This window comes from Podarcis bocagei (genome assembly GCF_964188305.1).
Source record: "Podarcis bocagei genome assembly, chromosome: 15".
NCBI lineage: Eukaryota > Metazoa > Chordata > Lepidosauria > Squamata > Lacertidae > Podarcis > Podarcis bocagei.
This window is the reverse complement of record NC_138141.1, coordinates 25,198,823-25,212,977: the sequence shown is the minus strand read 5'-3', so window position 1 is coordinate 25,212,977 and position 14,155 is coordinate 25,198,823. Positions and strand designations below refer to the sequence as shown.

The window sequence follows — 14,155 nt, the reverse complement described above, 5'->3', positions numbered from 1 at the left end:
ACTATAAAGCATTTGGAAGCGTGAGAGAAAACAAATAATAAGGAAAGCAATCAGTAACAGAAATCAAATAAACAGCAGCATCAAATCATGTTAAAAGCAGCAGGGAGGAAATGGTATGTTTATATTCTTTCTAAAGGTGAGCAAAGGAGGATCTGGATGAAGGGACAGGAGGCATTCTCTATACAAGGTGCCATAATAAAAAAGACCCTGTTCTTCATTGTCACCCTGCTCTTTTCAGAAGCTGGGGCCATGCTCATCTTAATGGTCAAGCAGCCTTGTGTGGGTACAAGCAGGGGTGGGGGACCTCCAGTTATTGCTGGGTTGCAACTTCCATCTTCCTTGACTATTGGCTGTGCTAACCAGAGCTGGTGGGAGCTATAGCCAAACAACATAATGCCAAGGTTGCAGGTTTGATCCCCATATATGAGACCCATGTAGAGAGCATTTCAACCAATCAATCAAGACTTTGGGCCCAGCTCTATCATTAAACAGAGTGAGGCAGATGCACCAGGCAGCAGAGGAGACGTGGGCTTTCCTGCCTCACAGACCAAACCAATTGGTCTAATTATGTACCTTGGCTTAGGAGGGAGGCACATGTTGCTTCCTCTCCAGCAGCAGGCAGGGCCTGCTAGATATGCAGCAGTTCTCACAACAATCCTGTAAGGCCAGTATACTTATTGTGAGGGAGGAGGGCTGAAGCTGGGATAACGGTGTCTTGCCTAAGGCAGCCTAGCGAGATGTTAATTACGGTGAGTTGTGAACCAACAACTTTCTAAATTGTATACCTATTCACTTTGTTGGCTTCCATGCTGAAGAGGACAGATTCTATCCATATACATCTCCACATGTAATTCTGAGCCTCTGGATTCACATCCCATAGCTGGTGACTCAGGTTCATTCACACTTCACTTGTTCTGCATCTAGAAAGCATGGGGCAGAGATGTTTCCCTTGTCCCATGCTTTCTAGGAACAGGTCCAAGTGGTTTTCCATATGTGCTGCCACTCTCCCCGGAAAAACACACTCTTTGCCATTGAATTGTCAACCAGCAGAAAGCCCGATTGACCTTTACTCCAATTCAACAGTAAAAAGTGGGAAAGTGGCAGAACAAGTGGAAGTGTGGATGAACGCTCAGAGGCATGTAACTTTCAATCTGCTGGCACACCTTGCTGCCAGTCTGTAAAAAAAATTGAAACTGGAGGTGTCATGATAAATGATGTCAACAAAAGTGCAGTTCCTCATGAGGACATTCAAGCCAGCAAGGGTCATCAAGTATCTGCTTCCACATCCTCCATTACCACTAACCCCAAGAGCCAAACTATCTTGGGATATTGGGGGTAAAAAATGGAGGCAGGTAGTGGTTTCTTGCTTGAAAGAAAGTAGCAGGTGTCTTATATCCCTGGCAGAACATTCTTTCTCACTGAGGATGTAACTGGGAAAGCGCAGCATCCCTAGAAGGAAAATGATGCTGTTCCATTTCTACCAGGGAGAAAGCCCTTTGGCATCTATATGGTCTTCTCCCTGATGGAAATTAGTGCTTATAGAACCACATGGGAGTGCTGGGAGCTGTCGTCTGGGTCCCATTCCAGCAAGAAAGGATGCTCCACCTGTTACTGCCCATGCATCACATATGAGTAGCTTCAAGGCTCCTCCCCCCCAAAAAAAGGAAGCATTATGGGCCCTTGTAGTGGAGGAAGTGGAAAAATCAACTGGGCCTCTTGCAAGGTCTCAAGTCTCAAGCACTCAACCAAAGTTTTGGGCTTTTGCTAGCGCTTAGGCCAATTTCTGGCAAACACTCGATCCATTTCAAGCAAAGGGATGCTTGTGCATCCTTTTTGGAAATGGGCGAAAGTTACTAGTTTTGCATATTGCATGAGATTAGCCAAACCCCACCTTCTGACTCAAAAGCCTGAATTTGAGTTCCGAGCAGAAAACTTGTAAATGTTGCTGGATTTGAAGAGCTTTTTTATCCAAGGGCATGCATAACACTTCCTTTACCAAAAAATTTTGTACCCTATGCAAAACAAATGCACACACACAGAGACACACACATTAGATATACCCAGAAATGGGCTGTTAGTATGCAAGAGGCTCCCTGCTGCTGCGTAATCTGTTATCACTCACTCTCAGTGCACTTTATTCAAAGTGTGCACCCAACCTTAGCTTTGCAAAAAAATATGCAAAGGTCAAAATAACAAATTGCTTAGAGATTATAAAAATCCCATTTCCCATTCACTGGAATCTATTCCCAGCAAGCTTCTAGTAATTTGTTGTTTTCACCTTTCTATATATTTTCATTCTCTGCTTTGCTGAGAAAAGTGCTATATGAGGATCCTTTCATTTCATCCTGCTGCAAAAGTTAGGATTTATTTTTTTTAAAATGATGATGACAGGGGAAACCCATATAAAACTTTTGGGTTCCAATCCACTTAATATTAGTCAAGACTAACCCTTTGAAAGGGACGCGGGTGGCGCTGTGGGTTAAACCACAGAGCCTAGGACTTGCCGATCAGAAGGTCGGTGGTTTGAATTCCTGTGACGGGGTGAGCTCCCGTTGCTCGGTCCCTGCTCCTGCCAACCTAGCAGTTCAAAAGCACGTCAAAGTGCAAGTAGATAAATAGGCCCACTCCAGCGGGAAGGTAAACGGTGTTTCTGTGTGCTGCTCTGGTTCGCCAGAAGCGGCTTAGTCATGCTGGCCACATGACCCAGAAGCTGTACACCAGCTCCCTCGGCCAATAAAGCAAAATGAGCGCCACAACCCCAGAGTCGGCCACGACTGGACCTAATAGTCATGGGTCCCTTTACCTTTAACCCTTTGAAAAGAATAGAACAAGCTGATCATGACTAATGCCATTGTTTCCAATTGGGACAATGTCAAATTGGACATGATACCAGACATAAGAGACTCTCCCAAGCACAGGAGGTGAGTTAAAGAAGTCACCCCACCCCACCCCCCAGAGCAGCTAGCTCCACCTCTGCACCTGGCTAGTGTTTCCAGGCTGCTTCAAAGGGCCTTCCAGGACCTTTTAAGCCCACCCCAGGCTAACTCTCAGCTACCTTTCTTCCCACCTCCCTGGCCACCAAAGCAAATAGCAGCTTGCCTCACCATGTCATTTATCTTGTTTCAGATAAGCTCATGTGTTACCTGACAATTAAGAAGCAAAGAAAGTGGATATGAACACCCGTAAGGGACAATGGATGCAACTTGCCACCCTCCTATAGCATGAGTTGGTTGGGATACAACAGAGCTGTAATTGAGATTCTGATAAGGGAAGGGTACCATTTAGTAAAGCGTTCCCTCAAACAGTGTGAATGATCTGACAAGGGGGAGGAATGCCAGAGTGGAATTAATCGCTACCTGAAAACAATTTCACACTAGACTAAACAGGGGAAAGATTTTTTTAAAAAACCTCAGATGCCTTGTATGGACTGTTTGCAACCCAAGCTTTGGTAATAAAACAAACAAAAAATACACAATTAACATGAACTGTGACCAAGAGGCTCTCAATAAGTAAAGACAACATCCCAAAGGCAGAAAGTGTGAGGAGCAGGCCTATTCTCGTGATAAACGTTTACTGTAAACGCTGTGGTTGCTCCATAATTTCTCCTCAGTTTCTTTCCTCCGATGAGTTCAAGATGACCCTACCTGTCCATGGACTGTCTCGCCAGAGTGGTGCATGCTCTAGTTATTTCCTGCTTGGACTACTGCAATGCGTTCTACATGGGGCTACATTTGAAGGTGACTTGGAAACTGCAATTAATCCAGGATGTGGCAGCCAGACTGGTGACTGAGAGTGGCCGCCGAGACCATATAACACCAGTCCTGAGAGATCTGCATTGGCTCCCAGTACGTTTCCGAGCACAATTCAAAGTGTTGGTGTTGACCTTTAAAGTCCTAAACTGCCTCGGCCCAGTATACCTGAAGATGCGTCTCTACGACCATTGTTCAACCTGGACACTGAGGTCCAGCACCCAAGGGCCTTCTGGCAGTTCCCACACTACAAGAAGTGAGGTTACAGGGAACCAGGCAGAGGGCCTTCTCGGTAGTGGTGCCTGCCCTGTGGAACACCCACCCATCCGATGTCAAGGCAATAAGCAACTATCTTACTTTTAAAGATATCTGGAGGCAGCTCTGTTTTAATGCTGTATTGTGTTTTTAATATTCAGTTAAGAGCCGCTCAGAGTGGCTGGGGAAACCCAGCCAGATGGGCAGGGTATAAATATATTATTATTATTATTATTATTATTATTATTATTATTATTATTATTATTATAATATTAATTATCTGTGGTTCTCCCCCTCCTCATTTTATCCCCTCAACAACCCAGTGCGGTATGTTAGGCTAAAAGAGACAGTGACCAATGTCACCCAGCGTGCTCCTTGATCGAGTGGGGATTTGGTCTCTCGAGTTCTCATTTAACACCCTAACCACTAACATGCCACAATACTTTGCATTTTACAGACATCAATGACTCAAGTGGAATGCTGATTGACAGATGACATCCCATGTATTATTTGACAGTGACCTGCTTCTGATATTTCATATTTGATGCCTGCCAAAATCATCAAGAGGTGGAGAAATGTCATTGGAGGAATCATTCCAGCTGACCCTCCACCCTCTGCCTTTGGAAGCCTTACAACACCTGTGAGGAACCTTTGACCACCCTTCAGATGTTGCTGGATTACAATGCCTGCCATTCCTCGCCATTGGACATGCTTGCTGGGACTGATGGGAGTTATAGGTCAGTAACAGCTGGAGGGCAGAATGTTCCCAGCACCTGTCTTCCAGGAAACTGTTGCAGGAGCGGGACTGTGAGCAATGTCATGGGATGAACGTCTACCTGAAGGGTAATGTCAAAGGGGCAGCAGCCCTTTGGGAAACCAGGGCCTAGACATCTGATCACACTACTGTAGCTTGATTCTTGGCTAATTTATAGCAGACAAAGCAGCAGGGACTGTTATGTCCAGGACCAAGATGAAACTGTTCAAGCTCTCTTGCTATTTTTGCAGCTTCCAGGAGGTCTAATGCTGCCACATAATTATCGCACTGAAATGTTAGGGGTTTCAAATTTTGTTACATTTGTCGTATGCTGCTATTTTACTGTTGCTGTTACTATGAAATTATTCTTGCAGGTGTTTATTTTGTGGCACATTCTTTTTCTCACTATTGTAAGCCACTTTGAACATAATCATTTGGATGGAAAATGCAACATACAAATAAAACAACAGTGATGATGGTGAGACACCGACAGATTCGAATTTATGAAGTGCAATTTCAGAGTCACCTGGAAAATTCTATTTTTGGCTTTGAAATTCAACATTCACCAGCTAAATGGCAAAGCTGAAAATCCCAGCACATAGTAAATATTTTCAAATATTAGTTTCAACTGTTCACATAGATAGCAGGGAATACAAGAAGATGGGGGTTGTAATCTGCTAAATCCTACTGAGAGTAGACCCACTGAAGTTAATGAATCTACATTAGCCATGTCTATTAGCCTCAGTGGATCTGCTTGGCATAAAACTTAGTTATGCTATGCTATGCTATGCTATGCTATGCTATGCTATGCTATGCTATGCTATGCTATGCTATGCTATGCTATGCTATGTTATGTTTTGTTTGTTGTTTGTTTTATGTTACTTCTAGTGATGTGAAACAAATCCTCTGTTTGTAGGAATTTGAAAAAAGGGGGAAATTATCCATAATGATAGGAGGGGGGAATGACAAGAAGGACAGTAACAGTTGTGATCAGATCAGTGAGTCATGAAAAGAAAAAAGCTCCAACTTTAAGAAACAAAGCGTATGCACAAGCATTTTTTAAAAAGCCAATAACAGCACTTTTTTCCCCCCAGGATCGATCAGCTGCACTTCAGTAGTCACAGCTTGCTTCTTCCTTTGGAACAATGCCTGCCATTAAAGGATGCACAAAGTCAGGTGAAGGAGGCAAAGAACTTCTTAAGTGAAAAAGACACCTTGCTTCAGGTTCAGAAAAGGTGAACTGCTCTCCCGGTGTGTGTTTTAAAATGTATTTTTAAAGCCTAGACACTTTCTGATTTTTTTTAAAAAAAATTGAAAATACTTCATACAGTGTGATCTGCACACCTATTGGACACTGGCTCCTCCTGTGTTCAAAAGAAGTTTTAAAAGTTTTAAAAATGTTTTTAAAATGTGAGGAAAGAGAAATGAAACTTCCTCCATTCCTGAGGTCCAACAAGGCCCAAAATGGAAAGCAACTTTTATTATTTAGTATACCACCCTATCTATATCAATAGATATAGATATATAGCATTGATGGATTCTTCCTTATTTCTTGCACAACGTCTGCCCAGAAGGCTCCCCTCCCCCTCTTTCCCTTTACTTTGACTTGTCCTTTCATTTACAAATATATATAAATAAGCAGAGGGCAAGTTTTTCTTTTTGGCCTTTCACCAAAATACAACAACGCCATGCTCACCTTCCCACCAGGAAAACTGGGGAAGGGCGGGGGGGGGGGGGAGAAGGAGAGAGTCAATGAATCAAACTTCCAATAACTGTATGGAGTAGCTACAATTTATGCATGCAAGATAGAGGGATCTTGGAGGGAGAGAAGGAAAGAACCTGGCTGTGAGTAATGATGAGGCCGAGGGTATCTCTTGCAAATAAATTCTGTTGCCGTTGCGTGTTCAGCGCCTGGGCAGTGCATGGGAGGGGGTGGTATTCCGTGCCAAATGTGTGTATATAAAATGCTTCCCATCTTTCAATTAGATTCCTGATGGGATCTGACCAGCCTTAAGTTTTGCCTCCTGGCAGAACGGACACATCAGCTTCATTCATCCTGCCCTGTGAATAACGCAGCCTCCAACGAGGCTGTAAATCATTTTAATGGGATCCTCAGATTCAGATATTAGGAGCATCTAATTTATCGCTGCTTTAGGATGAAAGGGTGGAGGAATCATTACTGAGCACCTCGGATGGGCGACGTGCAGCCCTTTTAATGTAACATTGGGAGTCTTTGATAAATCATCTGCCACATAGTATATTTTAAGCCTGCCACCCTCCTCTCTCCCTCCCTCCAATATTTCCCCATCCTTTGGCCTGTCTACTACCCACTAAAGGGTGACCTCTTGATTTCAAATCATATTTCCATGTATGCTTTGTGGGTTTTGTTTTTAACAATTGAGCGCTATATAAATTGGAAAAAAGGAAGCAAATAATTTGTGACTTTTTCCTAACTTGGTCATTGCCACTGCTGCTTTGATGGTTCAAGAGGGTGTTTAAGAACATAAGAAGAGCCTGGCTGGTGGATCTGGCCACTGGTCCATCTAGTGCAGCATACTGTTCCCACAGTAGCTCCCCAGATGCCAGAAACCTGCAAGCAGGACCTGAACACAAGACCACCCTCCCTTTATGCAGTTTCCAGCAACTGGGATTCAGAAGCATATAGCCTCTGACTGTGATGGCAAAGCATAGCCATCACAGAATTGTAGAGTTGGAATGAACCATGAGAGTCACCTAGTCCAACCCCCTGTAATACAGGAATCCTTTGTCCAATGTGGGGTTCAGACTCACAACTCTGAAATTAAGAGTTTCATGCCTAATAGTCATCAATAGCTTTCTCCTCCATAAATTTGTCTGATCCTCTTTTAAAGCTGTCTGTCGGTGGCCATCAGTGCCTGCGGTGGGAGACAGTTCCACAGTTTTTCATAGGATGCTTACTGAAGCTTTTGGAAGAACTGGAGGAGGAGATGCATATTTCTTGCTATGCATAACACCCAAGTCAGATATGGATCTGATCTGTGATGTTTGATTCTGCAATGGCCCGTTCATACATGGAAGACGTTGTTTGATGCTGGAGTCATGGAGTGATTAATGTACTTGTTTGAACCAACACAAATCAGACCAGTGGGCCATTGAGCCCAGTGTGGTGCCATCTGACTAGCAGCAACTCTCTAGGGCATGTGAGGGGAACCAGATGTTCTCAGGTTACAGCTCCGATCATCCCTGACCATCGGCCATGCTAGCTGCAGCTGATGAGAAATAATGGCCAACTATACCAGGAGGACCATGGGTTTGACACCCCTGCTCTGAACTGTGAACTGTCTAGCTCAGGAAATGTCCTGTGTGTGATCCTTCTCCTCCATTGTTGGACAAATGTCACCCACAGTACAGGGGCGTAACTAGCTGCTGATCCAGCACCCGGAGCAGTGGGTGTGGGACGATCTGCCCATGGGGGCACCACAGCGATACACGCACGGGGGCGCAGTGACAATCCACCCAGGGGGGCACTGCGGTAAGCTGTCCATGGAGTCCGCCTGGTGGATGCAAGCCCCACGCTGCCGTTTCAGGCAGGGCGTTTCAGGCAGGGTGGGGCCCCGAGCCACCACATCACTCCCAGGAGAGACATGTGGCTCAGGTGCTCTGCAGGCCAAGCCCCACAGTAAGTGCAGTCCCCCGCGGTGTGCCACCTGGGGTGGCCCGCACCCCTCTTCCTACGCCCCTGCCACAGTGTGATAAATGCTTGCATCCTGATGCCATTCTTTTTGCTTTAAAACATTTGCCCATAGTGTAATTGTTAAATTTGGATTGTGGCTCTCTGGCATTCATCTGCTACTGTTTTGGTGATTGATGAACCATCTTTTAAGTTCAATCTGCTGCCTATGATGAGTCAGAGAGAGAAAGATAATATAACGAATGGCTGTTTACCTCAACAGCTTTAGAAATCTCAGAACTCAGAGCTCCTAGTCCTTCCACTGCTAGTAAAAGGGAACTCCTCATTTCTCCCTTGTCACCTCATTCTCACCTCTCTGCTAGTTTCTGTTTATGCTTAATTTTAATTAATTAATTTACTGCAGTTATATTCCACCTTTTCCTGCAAGGAGCTTAAGATGGTACATGCTTCTCCCCCTCCTCATTTAATCCCTGCAACAATCCTGTGAGATAGGTTAGGCTTAAAGGCAGTTACTCGCCCAAGGTCACTCAGTGAGCTTTATGACACTCTTTGCACTATCCCACACGGGCTCTCTGTGAAGTGGTCCATGCTTCAAGTTTGTCATTTGTGTCAGCATTTATGTTATTTTTATTTTTTCAGTCCTCAGCCATGACCAACTCCATGCAGTTCACAGGCAGGGTTGTTCACAACTGAAGTGTAAGTCCATTGTGTAAGTCCCCCTTGAACCATTACATACATGTGCCACCTTACCTTCAAGTGGCTCCACCCTGCTTCCCAAATGTCATTCAAGTTTAGTTATAGACAGGGCTTTTCTTCAGCCAGAATTTGCCAGAACTCAGTTCTGGCACCTCTCACATTGGCGCCATTGCTATTATAACAAGGGAGGAGTTCGTGGTGAGTTCCTGCATCTCTTTTTCTAGGAAAATAGCACTGGTCATGGAGAAAATGATTGCATTGTGGTAAACAGCTTCAAGGGTCTTAGGGTGGTTGTGGAGAACCAATTAAATATTAATAATGGCAATTTGCTCCCAGAAAACCATCTCTCTCTTTCCCTGCCCCCTTGCCCATCACACTGGGATGCCTGGAAGGAGATTAGCACACCCTCAAACTTTTGTCCTAGATATTGAGAGAATGCTACCCACTTACAGTGCAAAGCGTACAGCATGTAACATTCCCATCCATCTACTCCACTCACCACTGGTTATCAAGGCCCAGAGCACTCAAAGAAAACATATAATCTTCACAGGCTTGGGAATACAATACATGTATTTTATTGGTCTAACCTTGTTGTTGAGAGAGTTCTGTCCATTTAGCTATGAATAATTCAGCCTGAAACAGGGTTTATTGAAGGGTGCTGTCCAAAATGCACTAGTTAAGGCTTTGGCAGTGTTTTCCATTATAAATTCCCTCTATAGAGCAGGTTTTATTGCTCCATTACTAAATGGAATGGGGGGAAAGAATCTCCCTGGGTCAGAATACAGTACACAAAGGCCCTGCAGCTAAGCAAAGCATCTCTGGGTCTTCTGATTTTACGTTGTATCATAAATACCAGTCCCTCTATATTTTTTACAACTTAGCCCCATCCATGCTTACTCTGAAGTAGGGATGAGGAAATAGGCATTTTTGTTTTCTCTCACTTTCTCATTTTTCCCAATCTTCAGTGCAGCTCTCCACATTTCCACATCAGTTTGTGTTGCTTTTCAAAGTCTTTATGAAAATTCACCAATGTTTTAGTGCAAATTTCTCCCAATGTACACATTTTTGTATTCAGCTTTGCCTAATATGCCATTTTTTGCAAAGCAATTTCCCCATGTGCAATAGATTTTTGTTAGTAATTTTCATTGATAGATGCATTCATGTGCACACTTTATTCTAAGATATTCACTTTTGCACACATTTGTTTGCTTGAGAACTGCATTGCAAAATTCCGAAATGTGTGAATTTCAAAAGATGGCTGTTCACATCTTGTTTCAAAAAGTGTGAATCAGGTAAGTTTGCCTTTAAGTGTGAAGTGTATCACATTTCTCCTCCATGCCTGCTCTGAGTAAGAGTTACCATAAAAGCAATCTAATCTCCCCTGTTGCACAGGATAACGGTGTGTGTGTGGATTGAACAGAGGTTCTCTTCCACTTAGGAACCAGCCTCTTGCCAACTGCTGCCAATGGGATTATGCAATGGAAGGGGCAGGGTTGAAACAGCTTAGGATCCCAGGGAGCTTGAGCCAGTCTCACAGCCATTAATGTCCAACACTGGGTCTGATACAAACTTGATGGTTGCACCAGCATCAAGTTAGTGCAAGGATTGTGATTGCCCCCCCCCCCCCGCGCTCAAGTTTCCACCATTGACAAGAACAGCAGGGCAATGCATGCAGTAGTAGCACAGTCTGAATTGTGTCCTAAGTTCAGATTTCCTCACATCCTCCCCCCTCCATTGCTTCTTCCTGAGATCTTAAAGAATGATAGAACTGTAGAATTGGAAGACACCCAAAGGGTTCAACACCCTGCAGTGCAGGAATCACAGCTATTATCATAGCTGTTATTAACATTGTCATGACTGGGGTTGAGCTCCTTTTTGCTGACTTTTGCCACTAGTACCAATACGTTGTAGGAAGTGGGAAGGAGGAGAAGAGTAAGAGAGGGTTGGGAGCTGGAGCCTCACCTCAGACTGGGTTTGCTGCTGCTGCTGTTCCCCACTCCTCATTTCATGCCTCTTTCTCCATGCAGGCTCTCTGGGAAAACGGACTGCTGGCTGCCTTCATGTTATCTCCCCACAACAAGAACCTCTTCCTGCTTCTGGTGAAGGACTTCCTCCTCCCTCTTCCCACCTACACCTGTGCAGAATAAACCTTAGTGTGATGACAGTCTTGCACAAATATAGATATAGGAAGATATATATCCCCCTGTTCTTTCCATCTCAATCAACTGTTGTACTGTCAGACTTCTGTATCTCTTCATGTTGACTTTCCTTGAACAACAAATTACGGCCTCTTCACCTTATGTCCTTACAGCTTCCTATGATGAATTCTTACAGCATTACGTTGACATAGATTCTTTGCACTGCCTAGCCCCAATTCCTTTGAGTTCTCTTCCAGAAATTGTGCTCTGATTCACTAAATCTTTAGTGTAATCATCCTGCCGATGCTCTCAAATAGCAGCACCAAACTGAAATCCCTTATTGCTTTGCATTTCATCTCTTTATTTACCCCCTGAGCAATGCACAAAACACACTTCCTAATCCTCTCCTTTTATCCCCTATGTGCCTTTCTATGATACCGCACACAGCAGAATCTGCAAGGTAATGTCACTTGTTGATGTGGTTTTAAGTCAGGCTGTGGGGGCATAGGGGACACACAAGTGGAAAAGATGCTAATAGGCCATGGGCAGGGCAATGGATCCTGGACATGATGCTTGCAAGTAGCCTATCAAGGATCCAGTAAGAGGTATCTGGCCTTTCCAGCTTCTCTGTTCACACTATACTAAGGCAGAACTAAAACAATTCCAAATATTTTCTGAATGTTGTTCTTTTTTTTTTGACTGCTGCTCATCCTTATTTTAACCACCACCACCTCCACCATTTATTCAGAACTTCTTACAGAGATGTTCCCATATTCATCTTAAATAGCTTTCAGATGCCCTCATTAGTCTTCATGGATGCAGCATAATGTAGCCAAATGTGACTGGCTACATACCATTGTGACATTATCCCACTCATTGCATAGTCCCTGGTAGGAATTAATCACCCTTGTAATTCATCCAGGAAGGAGGGAATTTCCACCCCACCAAAATTGCTACGTATCTTTGGCTCAGAAATTCAGACTGGTGAATATTCAGCACAGCTCAAGCTGAGACTCTTTCATCAGAGTCTCCTTTTTTCATTAATTGTGCAGCAGTAACAATTATGTAAGCAACTGATTTTTGCTTAAATCGTTGCACGTACCGTGGACCTCGTAAACAAGGATATGTTTATATACTATGTCCTCCAAGGAGCTCAAGGTAGTGCATATGATTCTCCCAATTTTACCCCACAACACCCCTGTGTGGTAGGTTAAGCTGAGAGGCAGTGATTGGCCCAAGGTCACCCAGTGAGCTTCATGGCTAAGTGGGGATTCAAAGCCTGGTCTCCCAGGTCCAGCACTTGAAGCACTAGACCACACTGGCTAAATATATGTTCTACTGACTCTATAATCTGTTAGTATAATTCTGCAAAAATTGTTGAGGGAAAGGATTAGCATGCACAAAGGGCGTTCAAAATAAAACTAGGGTGTACTATACTTTACTGCTTTTAACCGAGCAAATGAGAATCTATAAGGGTAAAGCAAATGACGCAGCTTTCAATTTTCCTGGAACAGAGGCTGAGTGTGGATTGCGTGGGCTGGGCTGAAATGTGCTTGCATGTATGCAATAGGTCATGCCACCAGCTCTGATTGCCGTCAGCTTCCACCCCACCATCCTTGTCACCAATGCGAAGCTTGCGTCGATGGTGAATGGTGCTAAAATAGCATTGGCGCTGTTTGTGCCTGTCCCCAAATGTGTCTGAGGCATCATTGTCGGGGAGATGTCATTATCTTGTCAGATCTGCCTTCTTCCCGAGGTGTTAACATCGCTCTGGAAGGCTAAAATTACAGGGTGCAGCACCAGTCAGAAGCCCGTACAAAAGATGCAAATGACTTCGTCTTGCATCCAAAGGGATTGGCAAGCAAGTTGCTTCTTGTATTCCCCGGGTGGGGGTGAAGAGTTGAAAAAAGGAGAATTGAAACTACATTACTATTGCTAATCCAAAAGTAAGATGCTATAATGATTGGGGTGGAGTAGAGTTTCAAGCCACAGCATTACCTTACTGTACATGAATAATAACCTAAAATATAGACAAGGAAGGAAGGAAGGAAGGAAGGAAGGAAGGAAGGAAGGAAGGAAGGAAGGAAGGAAGGAAGGATGCTGGATAGTTAAAGGAAGAGTTATGGTAGGATCTTGTGGATCTGACAGAACTAGAGTAGAACCTGGCATGTATTGGATCAGGCCTGGCAAAGCCAATCTGGTACAATAAGGCAGAAAAGTATTTGAGAAGTATGCAGATCTGCATCACTAGTTGTTCCAGAACTCAGCTGTCCTAACTGAGTTAGCAAAATGATGCTGTCTGGTTGGCAAATCTGCATCCCCCACCCTATAAAAGCCACAGGTGTTCTCCAACTGCTAGCTAGCTGTTGAGGAGGAGGGGTAGGGAAACTATATCAGTGAATTTGGCTGGCTGCCTCTCTTTAACACTGTGTTGATAAAGATTTAATTGGCAATTCTTGTCTGTAATGTAAGATAATTGCAGATATTCCCAGGAATTGTTTATAGGGTGGAAGGAAACAGATGCATCTGAGATGTATTGGAAGAGTTTAATTAAAGACTTTATAAAAGTGCAACAGATGGCATCCTTGTTAGCTGAGGGGGCAGGTGGCAGAGGCCTTTGGTGGCATCTCAGAGTCTTGAAGGAGGGTGTTCTCTTCCCTGCTGAGCTCATGTGTTCCTTTCAGAAGTCTCTGTTCAGTTGGCACGTGTGTACAGTATTTTGTACTCTCCAGAATTTTTCACAGATGAAAATGGGCAGACTTTTGTATCATTGCAATCAGCCCATTTTCACATCAAGCAGCCCAGTACCAACCTTTTCTTTATTCTTATTACTGAAGGATCTTATCTTCATGATGTAATTGCAAAAGCTGCTTCTGGACAGGGTTTTAGTGAA

At 44.0% G+C, this 14,155-nt stretch overlaps 1 protein-coding gene across 2 annotated transcripts in view; it reads left to right on the top strand.

Annotated features, from left to right (window-relative positions):
• Positions 1 to 4,327: 4,327 nt before the first annotated feature.
• Positions 4,328 to 14,155, top strand: part of LOC308574538 (uncharacterized protein) — a gene marked incomplete at its 3' end in the record, with an annotated part of 155,604 nt that continues 145,776 nt past the window's right edge. The window contains exons 1-3 of one of the 2 annotated variants that reach the window (XM_081172428.1): positions 4,328 to 5,359; positions 5,853 to 5,993; positions 11,152 to 11,223. The remainder of the gene's footprint in view (positions 5,360 to 5,852; positions 5,994 to 11,151; positions 11,224 to 14,155) is intronic. The other variant, XM_081172429.1, reaches the window with a different exon arrangement.